Source organism: Cricetulus griseus, chromosome 2 (genome assembly GCF_003668045.3).
Source record: "Cricetulus griseus strain 17A/GY chromosome 2, alternate assembly CriGri-PICRH-1.0, whole genome shotgun sequence".
Classification (NCBI taxonomy): Eukaryota; Metazoa; Chordata; class Mammalia; order Rodentia; family Cricetidae; genus Cricetulus; species Cricetulus griseus.
The window spans coordinates 390,371,889-390,392,247 of NC_048595.1; positions in this window are offsets into that span (position 1 = coordinate 390,371,889).

Sequence of the window (20,359 nt, forward strand, 5' to 3'; positions counted from 1 at the left end):
CAGTAAGACTCACAAATGTAGATACAAAATGGGGTATAGCAGTAGTGAGCAAGAGTGAACATGAAGGCAAGTGCTTGTGTAAGAACATATCTGTCACAAAAGAAAATAGACATGCTGGAGTTTTGTGAACCAAGAAGCAGGGATCAAAGTATTTTATACAAAGCAGGGACATAACTCTCAAAGAACTGAAAGTAGAGCCAGTGAGTGGTGATGTCAGTGGAGGTCCTGAGTGTGCAGATGGGGGACTCAGCTTCTGCCAGTCTGGACTGTGTCAGTATTTCACATCTGCCCTGAAGGACTTAAAGATAATTGGTAATTAGATGAATGGACACACAATAAAAGTAGGAAATGTAAATAAGAGAAACCAAATGTTAGGATTGTTTATCTAGATGGGAATATGTCATGGACCTTTTGGAAGGGGTGAGGATAAGTGCAGAAAAATGCATCTTATAGTGGAAGTATGAAATCCAGCGTGACACTCCACAGTTCATAATGGCTGTTCTAACTATATATAGACAGTCACTAAGATGTATAGGCTCTGTTTCTGGTTAGTTTTGGCATGTGATATTTTTGTTTGCATGACTTTTATAATAAAATTTAGAAAAGTTTAAAAGTCTCTAAAGCTAAACACTTGGAAATGAATATAGTCATAACTATTTTGCTGTGTATGTATGCATAGAAAGCTGAGCTGTGCAATCTCGGTTCGATATGATTTGTCCACCTGTCACTGGCCACATTTGGGTTCTTTGCAGAGTTTGGCTTCTGCTCGTGTTTAGTATTCCCTCTCTGTTTATCCTATTACTGACATTTATTTCCTCATGCAGATACCATTCATCGTTTAGTGGTCGCATATCTGTGTCCATGGTGATTTTTTTTTTTTGAGCATTCGGGTCTGGTGGTTTGCTCTTCATCAGATTTCTTATTCTTAAAGACCCTTATTAAACTTTTTATTCTTTGAGTTGGACTTGCATCTCACTCAACAAGAGGGAAATCATGCCTGGTACTGGAAACCTAGCCAACCACCTAGGGTTAGTGAAGTCATGTGTACCACAGGCATGCAGGCCACAAAGTTAAGAAAAGGCTTTGGATCGCCTGGGACTGGAGTTCTAAATGGTTAAAAGTCTCCCTGTAGGTGTTGGGAAGAAAACCTGGGTCTTTTGCAAGAGCAGACAGTCCTTTTACCTGCTGAGCCACCTCTCCAGCTGTGGGTATTATTTTAAAATTCAGTCTGTATTTGTATTTGAGTTTAGAATTGAGAATATAAACATCCAGGGCTGTTATTTAAAGGTGTCTATTTCTTTCTGTCATTTGGTTCCTAATTCTCATCTAGCATGGTTTATCATTTCCGGTGTCTTCATGGATGTTTAGTTTAATCTTCTGTATACAGTATTTCTCCCAGTGTCTTTAGTACAGCTCGGTTAATGGCCATGCATTCCTTTATCTTGTGAAGATTTTATTTCTGTTTCAGTTTTGTAGGATAGCTATGGGATGTGGTAGTCTGGGTTGTCTGATATTGCTTTCCAAAGTCTGGATTTCAGAGTTTCTGTTGTGAAATTTGTTGTCATTCTAACTGGTTTGCCTTTGCATATGACTTTGGTGATTCTCTTTTTCAACTTTCTGTAGAAATTTTTTTCTGTGTATTTATAGTTCTTTCTTTTAAGCAAAATTTTTTATTTAAATTAGAAACAAGCTTGTTTTACATGCCAATTCCAGTTCCCTCTCCATTCTTTCCTCCCCTGCTACCCACCAATCCCCTATTCCATCCCTTTTTCTGCTCCCCAGGGAGGGTGAGGTCTTCCATGGGAATCTTCAAAGTCTGTCGTATCATTTGAAGCAAGGCCTAGACCCTCCCCTGTGTGTCTAGGCTGAGAGAGCATCCCTCTGTGTGGAGTGGGCTCCCAAAGTCCATTCATGTACTAGGGATAAATACTGATCCACCACCAGAGGCCCCATAGATTGTCCAGACCTCCAAACTGACATTCACATTTCAGGGGGCCTGGAACAGTCCTATGCTGGTTTCCCAGCTATCAGTCTGGAGTCCATGAGTTCCCCCTTGTTCAGGTCAGTTGTTTCTGTGGGTTTCACCAGCCTGGTCTGGACCCCTTTGCTCATCAGTCCTCTTTCTCTGCAACTGGATTCCAGTTTAGTTCAGTTTTTAGCTGTGGGTATCTGCTTTTACTTCTATCAGCTGCTGGATGAAGGCTCTGGGTTGGTATATAAGATAATCATCAATCTCATTATCAGGGGAGGGCATTTAAGGTAGCCTCTCCACTGTTGCTTAGATGGTTAGTTGGTGTCATCCTTGTAGATCTCTGGACATTTCCCTAGTGCCAGATTTCTCTTTAACTCTATAATGGCTCTCTCTATTATGGCATCTCTTTTCTTGCTCTCCTCTATTCTTCCCCTGACTTGATCTTCTTGCTCTTTCATGTCCTCCTCTCCTCTCCTCTTCTCCCTTTTCTTGCTCCTAACTCTCTCTCCCCTCTTCCCATGCTCCCAATTAGCTTAGGAGATCTTGGCCCTTTCCCCTTCTCTGGAGGACCACACATGTCTCTCTTAGGGTCCTCCTTGCTTCCTAGCTTCTCTGGTGGTGTGGATTGTAGGCTGGTAATCCTTTGCTCTATGTCTAAAATTCATATATGAGTTAGTAATACCATGTTTGTCTTTTTGTGACTGGATTAGTCACTCAGAATGGTTTCTTCTAGTTCCATCCATTTGCCTGCGAATTTCAAGATTCCATTGTTTCTTTCTGCTGAGTAGTACTCCATTGTGTAAATGTACCACATTTTCTCCATCCATTCTTCAGTTGAGGGGCATCTAGGTTGCTTCCAAGTTCTGACTATTACAAATAATGCTGCAATGAACATGGTTGAACTGATGTCCTTGTTGTATGAATGTGCATCTTTTGGGTATATGCCTATGAGTGGAATAGGCAAACCTATCAGAATTATACCTGACTTCTCCATGGAAACTCTAAAAGCCAGAAGGTCCTGGATAGATATTTATAGTTCTAACCATAACACGATGTGGGGGAATTTATCATTTGTTATGTGTACATACAGTGAATTCAGTTTTGATTTTAAAAAATAGATTAATTTAGTTACAAAATTTCTTCCCTCCTTACATAGCATGCAAATATTAGATGACTGGTCTGGCAAAATTTACCCATTGGTTCAATGGTGGCATGAATGGTGTGGGGGTAGCCAGCTGCCTTCTGGTTGGATTTAAGGTCCACTCTACAGGAGGAAATGCAAGCCTGATGTTGTAAACCTGGCCAAGAACATATTGGCTGTGGAGGTCACAGGTCCTGTTACTATGTAGCTAAGTGGCCATAATATCAAGTAGTCTCCTAAATACTCATTCTTATTTACATAGACTGGAGCAACTCTAAGCTATCATCAGGGAAACATCTTTATATAGTGGATGGTGGATATTAAAGAGATTCACAATTGGTCAAAGTGTACAGGCCTAAATGGGGCATCTATACACATCCCCTGTCCATCATAAGATTCAGCATTTCCCACTGTGGAAGAAGTGGGAAAGTCTGCAAGAGCTAAAGGGCAGGAAAGAGTTCTTTGGGATAATTTCTTCTGGGTACGGCAGGCCGGTTGTACTCACGGACTCACAGTAGCTGTAGCTGCCAGCACAAGGTCAAAGTTGTCAACATTACTCTGGGAGGGTAAAGGACTTAAGACCCCTCCCTCCAAAAATGAGGAGCTGTTGGCAGTGGATGACTGCGGGGGGAGAGAGCATCAGTTTTCTGCAGTGTTGACCCATAGTAGGTTGCTTCAGTGGATAGCCCTACACCCATGTGAGTATGGGAAGCTCTACTTGAGCTCACTGTGTATGCAAGGGAATAGGGGGAAGAAAACATAAAGTTGGGATGGGGATGTGCATATATGGGGAGGCAGGGAGGAGTTAGAATAGAGTAATGAGGTGATCGAAACACATTGTATTCAGGTATGAAATTACCAAAGAATAAATTTTAAAATTAAATTATAAATAATATGTAATACAAATTATAAATAAAAGTTTAAAAATATTAACGAAGGCATCTTTATGTGTAGAAAAATTGTAGTTTAAAATCATCTTAGGGGATAAGGCAATGGCTCAGTGTGTAAAATCCCCCACCTTGAAAACCTGATAACCTGAGTTTGATCCCTGGATTCCAGAGACGGGGAGGAAAACAAACTCCTGACAGTTGTCCTCTGACCTCCACTTTCTCTCTCTGTCTGTCTGTCTCTGTCTGTCATTCTCTCTCTCTCTCATACACACTCATAAATAAAAAGGTAAGAAACTACCCTAAGTACTTCAGTGTCACACTGCATTTACAGTGCATGGTGTGTAATGAGTCAATAAAGATGTTTCATATTAGGTAATTTCTTTCTGTTCAATTGAGAGAGATCTGGAGCAAGGAAGTTAATTCTGTAAGTGACTTGGCCTTTGATTGATGACCCAGTGCATTCATTTATCATCAGCTGATAGCTTGACATGTGAGACAGAAGTGATACAGTATGAAGGAGACACTTCAGCCTCTCCCACTTTGCTGGTAGTTCTTAATTTAATCCACAACTCGGTGGTAAAGCTTTCACTGAATAGTGATGCTAGGTGAAGAGTGAGGGAGAATCAAAATGCTGGGAGAGATATGTAGAGAGCAGAATGTAAGGTGGCCTGAGGGTTAGCAGAAAGACTGGCAATATGCATGGGAAGTAAAAGGAGATTTTGTGTGGTGATATATTATGTTCTAATAAATACACTGGAGGTCAGTTTGCAAAGCCAACCATACTAGAGAGCTACAGAAACTATGCAGTGCTGGCACACACCTTTAATCCCAGGACTCAGGATTAAGAGGTAGAGAATTCTCTGTGAGTTCAAGTCCACTTAGGGCTACATGAGATTGAATCAGTCTAAAAAGTAACAGAGCTCACACCTTTAATCCCAGCACTAAAGAGGTATAAAAGATAGAAGCAGAGTCCTCAGTAGTCAGTGTCAGGAGTCTCTAGCTACATTGAGGCGAGGCAGCAGTTTGAGGCTTGGTGAAGCGCTCGTAGATCAGCCCTTTCAACCCGAGCTAGAGGTAAAAGCTAGTGACTGACCGCTTTACTTTTCTGATCTTCAGCTTGAAGTTTGAACCCCAATATCTGACTCTGGGTCTTTTATTTTTCATGCTACAAATTTGTATACAGACCGTGGGCAGTGCTGGAATGCATTTTGTTTTTCCAAACAAAGTTTGCTGGAGAAGACAGGAAGCCATTTTACTTAGGGGAGAGAAGAAGAGAGGAGAAGGGAGGGGAGGGGAGGAAAGAAGAGACGAGGGCAACACCAGTAGAATCTTGAATCTGAAAGGATTATTACAGTCTGCTAGAAAGAAGTTAGGTAGACAGCTAGAGAGATAGCTCAGCAATTAAGGGCTCTTGCAGAAGACCCAGGCTCAGTTCCCAGCACCCATCTGGTGGCTTGCTCATAACTATCTGTAATTCCTGCTTCAGAGGACTTAATGCCCCTTCTGGAATATGTGGGAATGACAAGCTCATAGTGCACACAAATACATGTGGGCAAGCATTCATGCACCTTTTAAAAAGGCAATTTAAGCAGGTAAGGGTAGTTTTATGAGGAGTTTAATGAGAAAGTTAGTACCCAAAGCTAGTAATTCCATACAGTCCCATTTGTCATGCTACATGGCAGTCATTTTATGTTCATGATAAAACACATCATTTTAAAGCATGTTCACTTATCTTCTATTGCTGAGACAGACGACATGATTGGTATGCAGTCATTGCATATGCAAGTAAGTCTCTACAGCTTCGTAGATGTAGAATAGTGGAGTCCAAATGTGGTAATCTGCTTAATTACACTGTGAAAAAGTGACTCAGACATTCTCTTCCACTTTTGGACAGCAGAGACCTAGACTCCTCTTCATTCTGAACCAATTTTCTATTACTTACATGCATCCATTGTAGACAAGTTCTTTAGAAGGAGAGAAAATAAGCCTTGTCCATTTGGGGGTACTTGAAGATTGCCATGCCATCCTGGGTCTCACTTACTCTTCATAATAAGAGGCAGCCCCTTCCCATTTAGGTCCAGATTGTCTCAATAGATGGAGAGCCTTTTTCTAAGGTCTGTCTTGGGAATAGAGATTCATAAAGGTTAAAAATGTGCTTTTGACCAGTAAAGCACTTATGAAATATTGATTTTTTTTCAATACCTGTTATGTGTCTTTATAGCTAACAAATATGACAGGTAAATAGCCTCAAAAGAAGACTTTTAACAGGTAGAAAACAAATGAAGTAGACTATTGAGTTCCATGGAGCAGGAAACAAATTTGGCGTTAGGCTGTATTGTCCAGGAATATCCAGCCCCCTAGAAAAGACATATGCAATTACATTTGCGTTTAAAACACCATTCTAATCATATACTTATTCTTGTAACATTTGTTAAAATGTGTTCTAGGAATGACCCTACTGGAAAATGTTTCCTATGACCAAATGAGTTATATGTGCTCCATCACCCTTTTGAAGATATAATCACTCCATGCAAAATATTGGGGTCAGTCTTCTAATAAACTCCCTTACCATGACTTCAGCTAAACAAACTATTTCTCCATATGGAAAATTTTATGTACAACAAACTTTTTTGTATATGTGAATTTATCAACTCTGTACAGAACATATTTTGGAAAACATTTTCTAAAATGTCGAACCTTGGAGCTATCTGGATTTTTAGTTCCACACATTTCTGCATGGTACATCTATTTTCATGAAAACAAAAGGTTCTTGTGGGAGGTGTGCCTGGTGTCTAGTTTTGATTCTGTGTCTATTGAGGATTTATAATGAGGGGAGCAGAGCTAGGCTTATGGAGCAGAGAAAGCTAGCAGGTACACTGGGATGTCCTGATGAGAAGTCATGATTTGATCAGGGGACCATAAAACCAATAAGACAGAAAAGAAATCTCCCTTTACTTAGGGCTCATCATTGTTAGACAGCCATCTATCATGAATATATTTGGATTAAGGTACAACATGAATTCTTTCTTTTCCATTTTTTAATTTGAATTAGAAACAAGATTGTTTTGCATGTCAATCCCAGTTCCCTCTCCCTTCCTCCTCCCCTGCCACCTACCCAACTAAAATACTACCTATCACATACTCTTTCTAGGGATGGTGAGGCCTTCTGTAGGGGGTCTTCAGAGTCTGTCATATCCTTTGGGATAGGGCCTGTGTGTCTTGGCTCAGGGAGTATACCTCTAAGTGGAATGTGCTCCTAAATTTCATACCTAAGCTAGGGATAAGTACTAATCTACTACAAGAGGCCCCATGGATTTCCTAGGTCTCCTCAGTGACAGCCACATTCATGGGATCTGTATCAGTCCCATGCTGGTTTCCCAGGTATCAGTCTGGGGACCAAGAGCTGTTTCTGTGGGTTTCACCAGCCTGGTCTGGACCCCTTTGCTCATCAGTCCTCCTTCTTTGCAACTGGATTCCAGCTCAGTTCAGTGTTCAGCTGTGGGTGTCTGCTTCTACTTCCATCAGCTGCTGGATGAAGGCTATAGGATGGCATATAAGTTAGTCATCAATCTCATTATCAGGAGAGGGCATTTAGGGTAGCCTCTCCTCTGTTGTTTAGATTGTTAGTTGGTGTCATCTTTGTAGATCTCCAGACATTTCCCTAGTGCCTAATTTCTCTTTAAACCTATAATGTCTCCCTCTATTATAGTATCTCTTATCTTGCTCTTGTCTATTCTTCCCCCAACTCAACCTTCCTGCTTCCTTATGTCCTCCTCATCCATCCTCTTCTTCCTTTCTCATTCTCCTAGTTCCCTCTCCCCTCCCCTCATGCTCCCAATTTGCTCAGGAGATCTTGGCCCTTTCCCCTTCTTTGGGGGACCATGTATATCTATCTCTCTTAGAGGCCTCCTTGTTATATAGCTTCTCTGGTGTGTGGATTGTAGGCTGGTAATCCTTTGCTCTGTCAAAAATCCATATATGAGTGAGTACAGGCCATGTTTGTATTTTTGTGACTGGGTTACCTTGCTCAGAATGGTTTCTTCTAGTTCCATCCATTTGCCTGTGAATTTCAAGATTCCATTGTTTTTTTCTACTGAGTAGTACTCCATTGTGTAAACGTACCACATTTTCTCTATCCATTCTTCAGTTGAGGGGCATCTAGGTTGTGTCCAGGTTCTGACTATTACAAATAATGCTGCTATGAACATGGTTGAACAGATATCCTTGTTGTATGAATGTGCATCTTTTGGGTATATGCTTAAGAGTGGAATTGCTGGATCTTGTGGTTGACTCATTCCCATTTTCCTGAGGAATAGCCATACTGATTTCCAAAGTGGCTGACAAGTTGGCACTCCCACCAGCAGTGGAGAAGTGTTCCCCTGTCTCCACTTCCTCTCCAGCATAAACTGTCATTGGTGTTTTTGATTTTAGCCATTCTGACAGGAGTAAGATGGTATCTCAGAGTTGTTTTGATTTGCATTTCCCTGACGGCTAAGGATGATGAACACTTTCTTATGTGTCTTTCAGCCATTTTAGATTCTGCTATTGGGAATTGTCTATTTAATTCTGTACCCCACTTTTTAATTGGATTGTTTGGTGTTTTGGAGACTAGCTTCTTGAGTTCTTTGTATATTTTGGAGATCATCCCTCTGTCAGATGTGGCCTTGGTGAATATCTTTTCCCAGTCTGTGGGCTGCTGTTTTGTCTTGCAGACTGTGTCCTTTGCCTTCCAGAAGCTTCTCAGTTTCAGGAGGTCCCATTTATTAATTGTTGATCTCAGTGTCTGTGCTACTGGTGTTATGTTCAGGAAGCTATCTCCTGTACCAATTCGTGCAAGGGTACTTCCCACTTTCTCTTCTAAGAGATTCAGTGTGACTGAATTTATGTTGAAGTCTTTGATCCATTTGGACTTAAGTTTTGTGCACAGCGATAGTCATGGGTCTATCTGCAATCTTCTACATGCCAACATCCAGTTATGCCAACATCATTTGTTGAAGATACTTTCTTTATTCCATCATATAAATTTAGCTTCTCAGTCAAAAATCAGGTGTTCCTAGGTGTGTGGGTCAATATCAGGGTTCTCAACTTTATTCCATTGGTCTACCTGTCTAGTTTTGTGCCAATAACCATGCTGTTTTCAGGACTATAGCTCTATAATAGAGCTTGAATTCAGGGATGGTGATGCCTCTGGATATTCCTTTATTGTACAGGGTTGTTTTGGCTATCCTGGGTCTTTTGTTTTTCCATATAAAGTTGAGAATTGGCACCCTATGTAAGGCCTCACCATCCAGGGGGAGCAGAAAAGATATGTGACAGATAAGGTTTTAGGTGGGGTGGGGTAGGGGATGACAGGTGGGAGAAGGGAACTGGGATTGTTATGTAAAACAATCCTGTTTCTAATTCAAATAAAAATGTTGGGAAAAAAATAAAGTTGAGAATTGTCCTTTCAAGGTCTGTGAAGAATTGTGCTGGGATTTTGATGGGGATTGCATTGAATCTATAGATTGATTTTGGCAAGATTGCCATTTTTACTATGTTGATCCAAGAACATGGGAGATCCTTCCATTTTCTGGTATCGCCTTTAATTTCTTTCTTTAAAGACTCAAAATTCTTATGTGTTACGATAAATATTTCTGCCAAAAGCCGCTGAGCCCCATCACCACGTGTAAGCTTTTTGCCAGCCGCCCGCCTGAGTTAGGGCCCAAATGAATACACAGAAACTCATATTAGGTACAATGCTGCTTGGCCAATGACTAGGATTCTCATCTGTTAGCTCAGTCTCAATTATCATACATCTATATATTTTATAAGACATCTTATCGGACGCCTTATTGGTGTCCCTCCTTGCCGGTGGCTCACATTGTGCTGCTGGAGCAGGAGTGGAGGGGAAAAGAGGGGCGCTTCCTGTTTCTCCTTTGCTTAAATATGAGTCTCCTTGCTATGTCACTTCCTGCCTGGATCATCACTTCTCTACATTTCCCAGAATCCTCTTTGACTCCTAGTCCCATCTACTTGCTGTCTCATTGGCCAAACAGTATTTTATTTAACAATCAATCAGATAAACATACACAGAAGTACTTCCCCCATCACTTATGCTACATGTTGTTCACTTTTTTGGTTGGCATTACCCCAAGGTATTTTATGTTGTTTGTGGCAAATGTAAAGGGTGATGTTTCTCTGATTTCTTTCTCTGTGCATTTATCATCAGTATATAGTAGGGCTATGGAATTTTTTGAGTTAATCTTGTATCCTGCCACTTTGCTGAACGTGTTTATCAGCTGTAGGAGTTCCCTGGTAGAGTTTTTCTGGTCACTATGTCAACTATCATGTCATCTGCAAATAGTGAAAGTTTGACTTCTTCCTTTCCAATTTGTATTCCCTTGATCTCCTTTTCTTGTCTTATTGCTAGAACTTCAAGTGAAGAGGTATGGAGAGAGTGGATAGCCTTGTTCCCGATTTTAGAGGAATTGCCTTGAGTTTCTCTCCATAGAGTTTGATGTTGGCTGTTGGTTTTTGGCTTGCTGTATATTGCTGTATCTTCCTTTTATCCCTGATCTCTCCAAGACCTTTATCATGAAGGGGTGCTGGATTTTGTCAAAGGCTTTTTCAGCATTTAGTGAGATGATCATGTGGGTTTTTTTTCCCTCAGTCTGTTTATTTGGTGGACTACACTAATGGATTTTCGTATGTTGAACCATCCTTGCATCCCTGGGATGAAGCCTACTTGATCATGGTGGATGATTTCTCTGATGTGCTCTTGGATTTGATTTGCCAGTATTTTACTGAGTATTTTTGCATCAATGTTCATGACATATATTTGGTCTGTAGTTCTCTTTCTTAGTTGTGTCTTTGTGTGGCTTGGGTACCAATGTTATTGAAGCCTCATAAAAGAGTTAGGCGATGACCCTTCTGATCATATTGTGTGGAATACTTTGAGGAGAATTGGTGTTAGCTGTTCCTTGAATTTCTGGTAGAATTCTGCACTGAAGCCATCTGGCTCTGGGCTTTTTTTGGTTGGGATACTTTCGATGACTGCTTCTATTTCCTTAGGGGTTATAGGTCTATTTAAGTTGCTTATCTGTTCTTGATTTAATTTTGGTAAGTGAAATTTATCCAGAAAATTGTCCATTTCCTTTAGATTTTCAAATTTTGAGGAATACAGGTTTTCGAAGTATGACCTGATGATTTCCTCTGTGTCTGTTGTTATGTCCCCCTTTTCATTCCTGATTTTATTAATTTGCATGTTCACTCTCTGCTGTTTGGTAAGTTTGGATAAAGGTTTGCTTATCTTGTTGTTTTTCTTGAAGAACTAACTCTGCATTATATTGATTCTTTGTATTGTTCTCCTAGTTTACACTTTATTGATTTCAGCCCTCAATTTGATTATTTCCTGGCATCTACTCCTCTGGGATGCATTGGCTTCTTTGTGTTCTAAAGCTTTCAGTTGTGCTGTCAATTCTGTAGTGTGACTATTCTCCAGTTTCTTCATTTGGGTACTTAGAGCTATGAACTTTCCTCTTAGTACTGCTTTCAGAGTGTCCCATAAATTTGGGTATGTTGTGTCCACATTCTCATTGAATTCTAGGAAATCTTTAATTTCTGTTTTTATTTCTTCCTCGACCCAGGAATTGTGCAATTGGGCGTTATTTAATTTCCATGAGTTTGTAGGTTTTCTGCAATTTGTTGTTTTTGAATTCTAACTTTAAAGCATGGTGGTCTGATAAGATACAGGGGGTTATTTCAATCTTTTTGTACTTGTTGAGGTTTGCTATTTTGCCAAGTATGTGGTCCATTTTAGGGAAGGTTCCATGTGGTGCTGAGAAGAAGGTATAGTCTTTTGTATTTGGATGGAATGTTCTATAGATGTCTGTTAAACCCAATTGGGCCATAACTTCTATTAGTTCCTTTGTTTCTTTGTTAAGTTTCTGTCTGGTGTTCCTGTCTAGTGGTGAGAGTGGGGTGTTGAAGTCTCCCACTATAAGTGTGTGAGACTTGAATTTTAGTAATGTTTCTTTTATAAACGTGATGCCTTTGTATTTGGGGCATAGATATTTAGAATTGAGACTTCATCCTGATGTATTCCTCCTGCGATGAGTAGGAAGTGGCCTGCTTCATCTCTCTTGATTGATTTTAGTTTAAAGTCTAATTTTTTGGATATTAGTATTGCTACCCCCATTTGTTTCTTGGGTCCATTTTTTTTTTTTTGGAAAATCTTTTCCCAACCCTTAACTCTTAGGTACTGTCTGTCATTGAAGTTGAGGTGTGTCTCTTGTATGCAGCAGAAGGATTGGTTCTGTCTTCTTAGCCATTCTGCTAGCCTGTGTCTTTTTATAGGCATGTTAAGACCATTAATATTGAGGGATATTAATGACCATTGATTGTTCATTCTTGTTTGTTTTGGATTTGGTGGTGGTGGTAGAATTGTGTTTAGATTTCCACACTATTTTTCTTTTGGCTGTTGGTAAAGTGGGATTATCTATTGCCTATATATTTCTGGTTGTACTTAACTCCCTTGGGTTGGAGTTTTTCTTCCAGAACTTTCTGTAGGGCTGGATTGGTGAATATGTATTATTTGAATCTGGTTTTGTCATGGAATATCTTGTTTTCTCCATCTATATTGATTGAAAGCTTTGCTGGGTCTTGGTATAGGGGTCTTGGCTGGCATCTGTGGTCTCTTAGTGTAGGTAGTATATCTATCCAGGACCTTCTGGCTTTCAGAGTTTCCATGGAAAAGTCAGGTGTAATTCTGATAGGTTTGCCTTTATATGTTACTTGTTACTTGACTTTTTCCTTTGCTGCTCTTAATATTCTTTCATTATTCTGTATGTTTGGGATTTTGATTATTATGTGGCAAGGGTACTTCTTTTTGTGGTCCAATCTATTTGGTTTTCTGTAAGCTTGTTATACTCTCATAGGCATATCCTTCTTTAGGTTGGGAAAGTTTTCTTCTATGATTTTATTGAATATGTTTTCTGTACCTTTGAGCTGCATTTCTTCACTTTTTTCTATACCTATTATTCTTAGGTTTGGTCTTTTCACAGTGTCCCATATTTCCTGGATATTTTGTGTTAGGGATTTGTTGGACTTAAGATTTTCTTTGGTCGATGAGTCTATTTCTCCTAGTGCATCTGAACTCCTGAGATTCTCTTTTCCATCTCTTGTATTCTGTTGATTATTCTTGCATCTGTAGTTCCTGATTGTTTACCCAGCTTTTCTATTTTCAGCATTCCCTCAGATTGTGCTTTCTTTATTGTCTCTATTTTGGTTTTTAGGTCTTGAACTGTTACCTTGAGAGATTTGTTGATATTTTCTTTTTTTCTTCCATTTCTTTAAGTGATTTTCTCATATCCTCTTTGAGGCCTCTATCATTTTCATGAAGATGTTTTTAAGGCCATTCTTTTCTGCTTCATCTGCATTGTGATGTTCTGGTCTTTCTGGTGTAGGGTCTCTAAACTCCAGTGGTGTCATATTGGTTTTTCTGTTGTTGAATGTGTTTTTATATTGTCTTCTTCCTATCCTTTCTTCTTGTTGGTGTAGAATCTCTTCTTCTCCTAGTGGGTATGGGACCAAGATGCAAACAGATCTGATACTCTGATGTCTGTTCTCTTCTCATGCATGGTGGCAGGACTGGTACCAGGGACTTGGAAGTCTCTGGGTGTGTTGGATCCTGAGGAAATCCAGCATGAATTCTTATTGTTATTAGGTATTAATAATACAAATCCAGAGACAGATATTGGGATTAGAGCTGAAGATCAGAGAAGCAAAGTGGCCAGCCACTAGTGAGTTCTCACCTCTAACAATCTCAGATCAAAAGGACAATCCTGTCCTTAGACAGCATCTATCTCCACCAAACCTCAAACTGCCCTGAGCTCCTATCTCCTCCTGCCTTATATTCCTCTCTTTGCCAGCCATATCAGTCCTTTCTCCACCTCCATAGTGCTGAGATTAAAGGTGTGAGATCCCAGGTGCTGGGATCACCTTTGTGTGAGTTATGTTTCTCTTTTAGGATGGATCAATTTCATGTAGCTCAGGGTGGCCTTGAACTCACAGAGATCCATCTGCCTCTGTCTCCTGAGTGCTGGGATTAAAGTTGTGTACCACCACTGCCTGACCTCTATGGCTAATTAGTGTGGCTGCTGAGATTAAAGTGTGTGTCACACTGCCTGGCCTCTATGGTAACTAGTGTGGCTAGCTTTGCACTCTGGTCTTCAGGCACGCTTTATTTGCTAGATCATAAACAAAATATCACCACATTAAGTTCCAGTCTTTACAGATCATGAACTGGAAGGTAATGCCCACCAAGACAGAACTGTTATGCCAGAACTTAGAATTTAACCACAGAGACAAGAATAATCAGATAATAATTTAAGACAGGATGTAATTAGTTGCTGAGAGGCTCCAGCTATAAATACTCTGGGATGGAGAGGAAAAAAGCAACCTTTGAATGGAGCTGGATAACGATTTCTATTCTGAGCCTTCTTCACAAAGGGGAGCTTTAACTTGTCTTCATTACCACGTGGCAGGACAACGATGGTCTCAAGGGGCTTTATGCCTAACAGGCTTATTTATTGCTGCATTTCAGACAAATGTTCTTGGCCAGTCTGAATGAGAACCGAATGTTTTCTGACATATGCCTACCAGTGCTACTAGTGGGATATCTTCATGATGGCGCCATCACAGTTCTTCTCTGTTACCAGAAGGCTTTAGGTAACATGTAGATAAATGACATAATGGGCCTGCCACTCAGTGAGAGCTTTTGAAATGCCTTTGAAATGCCTTCAGGAAGCAGTTGGAAAAACTAGCAGAGTTATGACAAGAGATCAATGGATAGGGTGGCCTCTAACAAAGCGAATTCCTTGCAAGCACCAGAGAGAAAAGAGTTAATAGGCAATATGGATTTAACTAATAGAAGAAAGTAGAGTATGGCCAGTCTGGAAGTAGGTCTATAGGATAAGTGAAATGGCAGAGATTAACATATGGAAACCAGACAGCAAGCTAGGATCAGAAGGGAGAAGGAGCCATGTGGGGATAAATATAGATGCAGATAAGGAGGGTGGAAATATTGGATGGGGTTTTACTTCCAGCCTTGGAAAAATCCAGGGAAGCAGCTGAAAGTATGGAGTTGTCCCATCCTCAGAAGGGTTATGTAATTTGAAAGTGCTAAAGTTGGTCTGTATAAAACACTGGCATCCATCTCCATGTTATTTTTAAACCCGTTTTCATTCATTAAGCACAAATGAGCTATCAAGTCCTATGTAAACCAAGCAGAACATAACCTCCACCGCCCAAAGTACAGTGTATGCATGACAGTTCTGCATTTGGAGAAACCTTTTCACACAGTATGATGTGTTTCAAGCATTTTCTATATAGAAGCAATGCATCTGAGGCACACAATAAGCATATGGAAATGTATGCTTTCTCCGAGGCAGGGAAGAGCAATGAGGTGTGTGTGTGTGTGTGTGTGTGTGTGTGTGTGTGTGTGTGTGTGTGAGAGAGAGAGAGAGAGAGAGAGAGAGAGAGAGAGAGAGAGAGAGAGAGATCCATGCTGCTGCCTGATAAAATTTGTGAGTTCTGAAACTTAACAATCTGGGGAAAAATTTTGGAGGTAGGATTTTCAAGGAATGAGCCTTCCCTTAGAAGCTGACATTCCAGTGGGGGAGAAAGAACATGTATACAATTTACAGTTCTATCTAGTATGCCCCATTCTTTGTCACAATAACCTACTTGCTTGTTTTAACTAAGTGCTTTCAATATCTAATAGAGAGCTGGAGGCACAAGGAGAGGAAGAACACACTTAACAGACAAGATTTTCCATCACTGATCATATACCCTATGCAATCTTTGCCTATTTTATATTATTAGCTGTATTTTCACTAATTGATGCCTGTTTAGTCCCTACTCTTGCTAATTCTCCAAATTAAGGTTCTATTTAAATGTTGTCAAGCTCAATCAGTATCCTCCTTGGAGTGGTATTAGGGTAAATGTATAATGATTTGTTGGTGACTGACATGCTGTGTCATTGAAAATTGTGGATGCTGCTTCAAAATGTCATTGTGGGGAATGCTGAAGAGCTTCTGAAGTGAGGGAAGAATGTCCAGTGGAGATGAACTGATCTTTGTGTTGCTGTGGCTCTGGGATGCAGAAGCAGCAGGATGCTTGAGCCATTGCTGCTAAAGCCAGCTATTATTGGCCAGTGTTGGAAACAGAACATATGTATTAACTGTGGGATGACCACTGAAGTTTTAAGTGCAAACACACAGATAGGGTATCTTATCGGTATAATCCAGTTCTATTTCAAATGAAGGAGGAAAGTCCTTGGTTGAATTGAGTCTGGCCTGTTCCCCAAATGTCCATGTGTTGAAGGCTTTGTCTCCAGCTTTACTTATTGTGAGGTGGTAGATGTTTCAAGACACAGAGCCTGAGGGCATGTTGGATACTGTGGACCCTTTCCGCTTTCTGTTTGCTTCACAGATATGAGTTAATGGCTGCTCAACCATGCACTGCCCACCATGATGTGCTGACTGCCCTGGCCAGTCAACCAAACATGGAATGAAGCCTCTGAAACTCTGTACCTAATCAAATCCCCCACCCAAGTAGTTATCTTAGAAGTAGAAAGCTGATTAGCACAGTTGTTAGCATTCATCATCTTTTATTTAATAGATATTATTCAGACTATGTGAAATGTCTCCTCTATATAAAGCTCTCAGTCAACCATAGAACTCAACAGGATGGTCATCTCAGTGTGTGTTGGGTGGAGGTTGGGAACCATGAGTAGAGATAAAACCACCTAAGCCATGAACTTTGAAAAGTATTACACATTTACTAAACTGGTGGCCAGGTTGGGAGTTATGCTAGGGGATACTTTCCTTCCCAGGATAAAGTCATCTTTTCAGGGAAGGCTCATCACGCACATTTCCACAGCCAGTCCTGTGCTCTGCATGGGAAGGCACTGTACACATGATGATGAGGATTGGGCTCTTATGTGTTGACTGGGACAGAAGCTTTGGCATGTCAAAAAGCAATGGTAGCAATGGAGCAACTGCAGCCCTGCGGTTATAGGCAAGACCTGTGTAGAACCCTGAGGGGAAGTCCTGAGCTGGGTGAGGAGTCTACAGGGCTTTCTAGAAGGACGATTTGGTGGTGTTTGAGCTTCTGCAGTCATTTACATCTTCCTCCCTTATATCAGATTATGTGACCAAGTAAATAATCCCCCTTCCTGTTTGGCCTAAGCAAGTTTGACTTAGACTTCTGCCATAATCAAAAGGACCACATACAATCCAGAGCCTGATGGAGCGTGGACACACCTCCAAAGTGTATGGATAGAGAGCAAGAGTCTTAACTAGGAGGAGTATTTTGTTCACATTTAAACCATACCCAGGCAAACCTATTTCCTTTATACATATTCATTTATTTCTATGACCATTTGTATTTTAAGTTTTTCATTTTCTCATTGACCCAATTTTTAGTGATTTTTTTTATCATTTCTTGTTTTTCCATTTCCCCAAGTATTTTATGTTAATTTTGTGGTTACTATTAGTATTTTTAACACTAACGTTTAAGTAAAAACTTACCTGTATCTCTCTCCTTCCTCTGACCGACACTTATACTGTTATTTCACTCATCATGCCCTCCCATAGCCAACATCAAGTGCTGTTTTTACTCCATATCGCATTACTCATTCAGACTAACACTGTTCTTGCAGTCTCCCTGTGCTTCCTACAGTCTAAAAGGTTTGTACAATTTGCCTTGAATGGATCATTTACTTTTGGATTTATTTTCTAAAAATTTACTGTCTATGCATTTTTTTTTAAGTTCTGGCAGCTGTCTGCATTTGCAAAATCTCCCAGTCTTTGGGAAAATCTTTGCGTTGACCTCTGATTTGAAGGACAGTTGTGTTTGTGCTGGCATTGGTGTTGATGGTGTACTGGACATTGTCTTTATACCTTATCCACACTAGCTTCTACCTTCTCTACCCACTCACTCATCAAAGCTCCTGTCTGCATTCTAGCCGGTTGAACAATGGGAAGGAGACTGACAGGAACCAGCTGGTGTGAGGAGAAAAGGGGGTCAGTGTCTTTCCTTCATCCTCTCTGATGGACAGGTTGGTGGCCAGCTGCCACAGAGTCGCCACTGGTGGCCTTTCTCCTCAGCTTTCTACAGAGTCTAATAATTCTCTCTTGTTTCTACAGGATTAGAAGTTACATTATTTGTGGTGGTTCCCAACTCTCGCTGTTTTTGAGTCATGCACTTGCCTTGGTAGCTAGTTGTTTTATTGAGTTTACCTTGGTTGTGAAGGTTAAGTATCCCCCTTTATCGGTGATGGTTAGAATCCCTTTTTTCCTCTTAGCATTGTAAAAGCCTTTGTCTGTTGTTGTCTGGCTTTGATTATTTTTGGTAAGAGGCAGGCCAGTCATATAACAACTGTTTCTTTTTTGGATTGTCAATCTTTTCTCTCTGGTTGCTATTATGATTTTTTTTGCATGTGTCATTTGTCTTTGGAATGTTATCATCATGTATATAAGTGGAAGACTAGACATTGTTATTAAAGTGGAGAATTCATATCTTTTATCTGATGACAGTCTCTTCTGAATCTCAATCTTAAATTTCAAAATTTTTGTCTTTTGTCAACCTGAAAAGCTTCTAAATCTGTACCCCTTCAGATATCACCTCTTTTCATGCTGATGGTTCTCTTCAGACTCATGGAGGACTTCTCCATTTTCTCCTTCAGATTATCTTAGGGGCTGGAGGGATGGCTCAGTGGGTAAGAGCACACAAGCATGGGTTTGGGTCTCAGCACTGTTGTAAAATTCTAAGCATGTGTTCAAGTTTGTAACCCCAGTGCTTTGGGAGGGCAGAATCACAGGAGAATCACAGGGTTTGCTGCCTGCCAGTCTAGTGCCAAGTTCAGTGAAACACCTTGCTTCAAAGGAATAAGGTGGAGAGTGACAGATATCCAATGCCTGCCTCAAATTTCTATAAATGAACATATAGGTGTAATCACACATGTGTGTATTGTGTGTATTCTCTTTCTCTCTCTCCCACGCATAGAGAAAAAGACAGGGGAGGGAGGGAGGAAGGAAGGGAGGGAAGGAGAAAGAGAGACAGACAGAGAGAGAGAGAGAGAGAGAGAGAGAGAGAGAGAGAGAGAGAGAGAGAGAATGATGGACTATGAAAAACAAGTAACTTAAGATTTTAAGAATGGTTTGTGGTCAATGTTGCTGACATTTTAGTGAGGAAAGGAGGTCTGAACATGATGATTATCACGAGAGAAGGTAAACAATACAATAATTTAAAAAGAAAGGGACAGTAGAAGCCACCTGCTGCAAAGCATCCCAGAAGGCTGTTCCAGACAAACACATCAGAGCAGACTTCAGGGGAAAGACAAATGGCTTGTTCCTGTGCTGAATCTCAAGGCTAAGTTTCATCATGACCTCAGTGCTTACTGTGGGGAACAATGGTCAGTTTCCTACGTGTGTCTCAGAACTTACTGTGGTATGGTGAGAGGCTCTTCATGTCACTGGGCCACCTTGAAGACTGGCCAAAGCCAACAGTGATGGTGAGAGGGAGTGGGATAGGGTAGATTTTCACTACCCTTGTCCTGGAAGGGTCCACGACTGGCTATCTTGCTGCAGTCAGGCAGGATGGAGGAGTCATATCACACAAAACAACACTCCCTAGCATTATAAATGCTAACTCAGTAATCAGTAGTTTAAGTCTTACCAACTGATGCAAGACCATAGCTATTGATGGAGATACTTTGGGCTGTTTGACCAACAAAGTAATGCCAGCTTTTCTGCCTCTTTCCCTTTGAGCATCTCAGTGAACAGTAAGAGCTAGTTCGTTGGAAGAAACTCTGCTATTCCTTCACTCAGCAAAGACAGTTTCCCCTGTGTTACAATTCTGTATTTGGCGAGAAGATGGGAGGGTTGGCATGAACGGTACTGGCTACTAAAAGCAAACACAGTAAGACCCACAATGATTTGCCTCTTTTTCAGCTTGGCACATCGTGTCAGGAGCTGGAATAGAGACTCATTTGTAATAAGCTGTGGTTGGGAGGAGGGCAGCGGTGCCTCTGGAGAAGCTCTGTGTTTCTCCCCCACCCCTTCCATGCACAGTCATGAGCCTCAGTTTTGTTTTTCATATTTCAAGCTCTGCCTGTGCTGAACTCACCGCAGAAATAGATCTGTACTGACACTCCCACTCTCAAGCTGCTGGTGCTGCAGCCACGGGTTTGGACATTCCTTGAGCCAACCCAGAAACTAGGGAGCTGGAGCAGAGTTAAAGGGGTAGCTGTATGAACCAACCCACTTCCTGGTTGGAAAAGCTGCATCATTCATTATTTCCATCTCTGACACC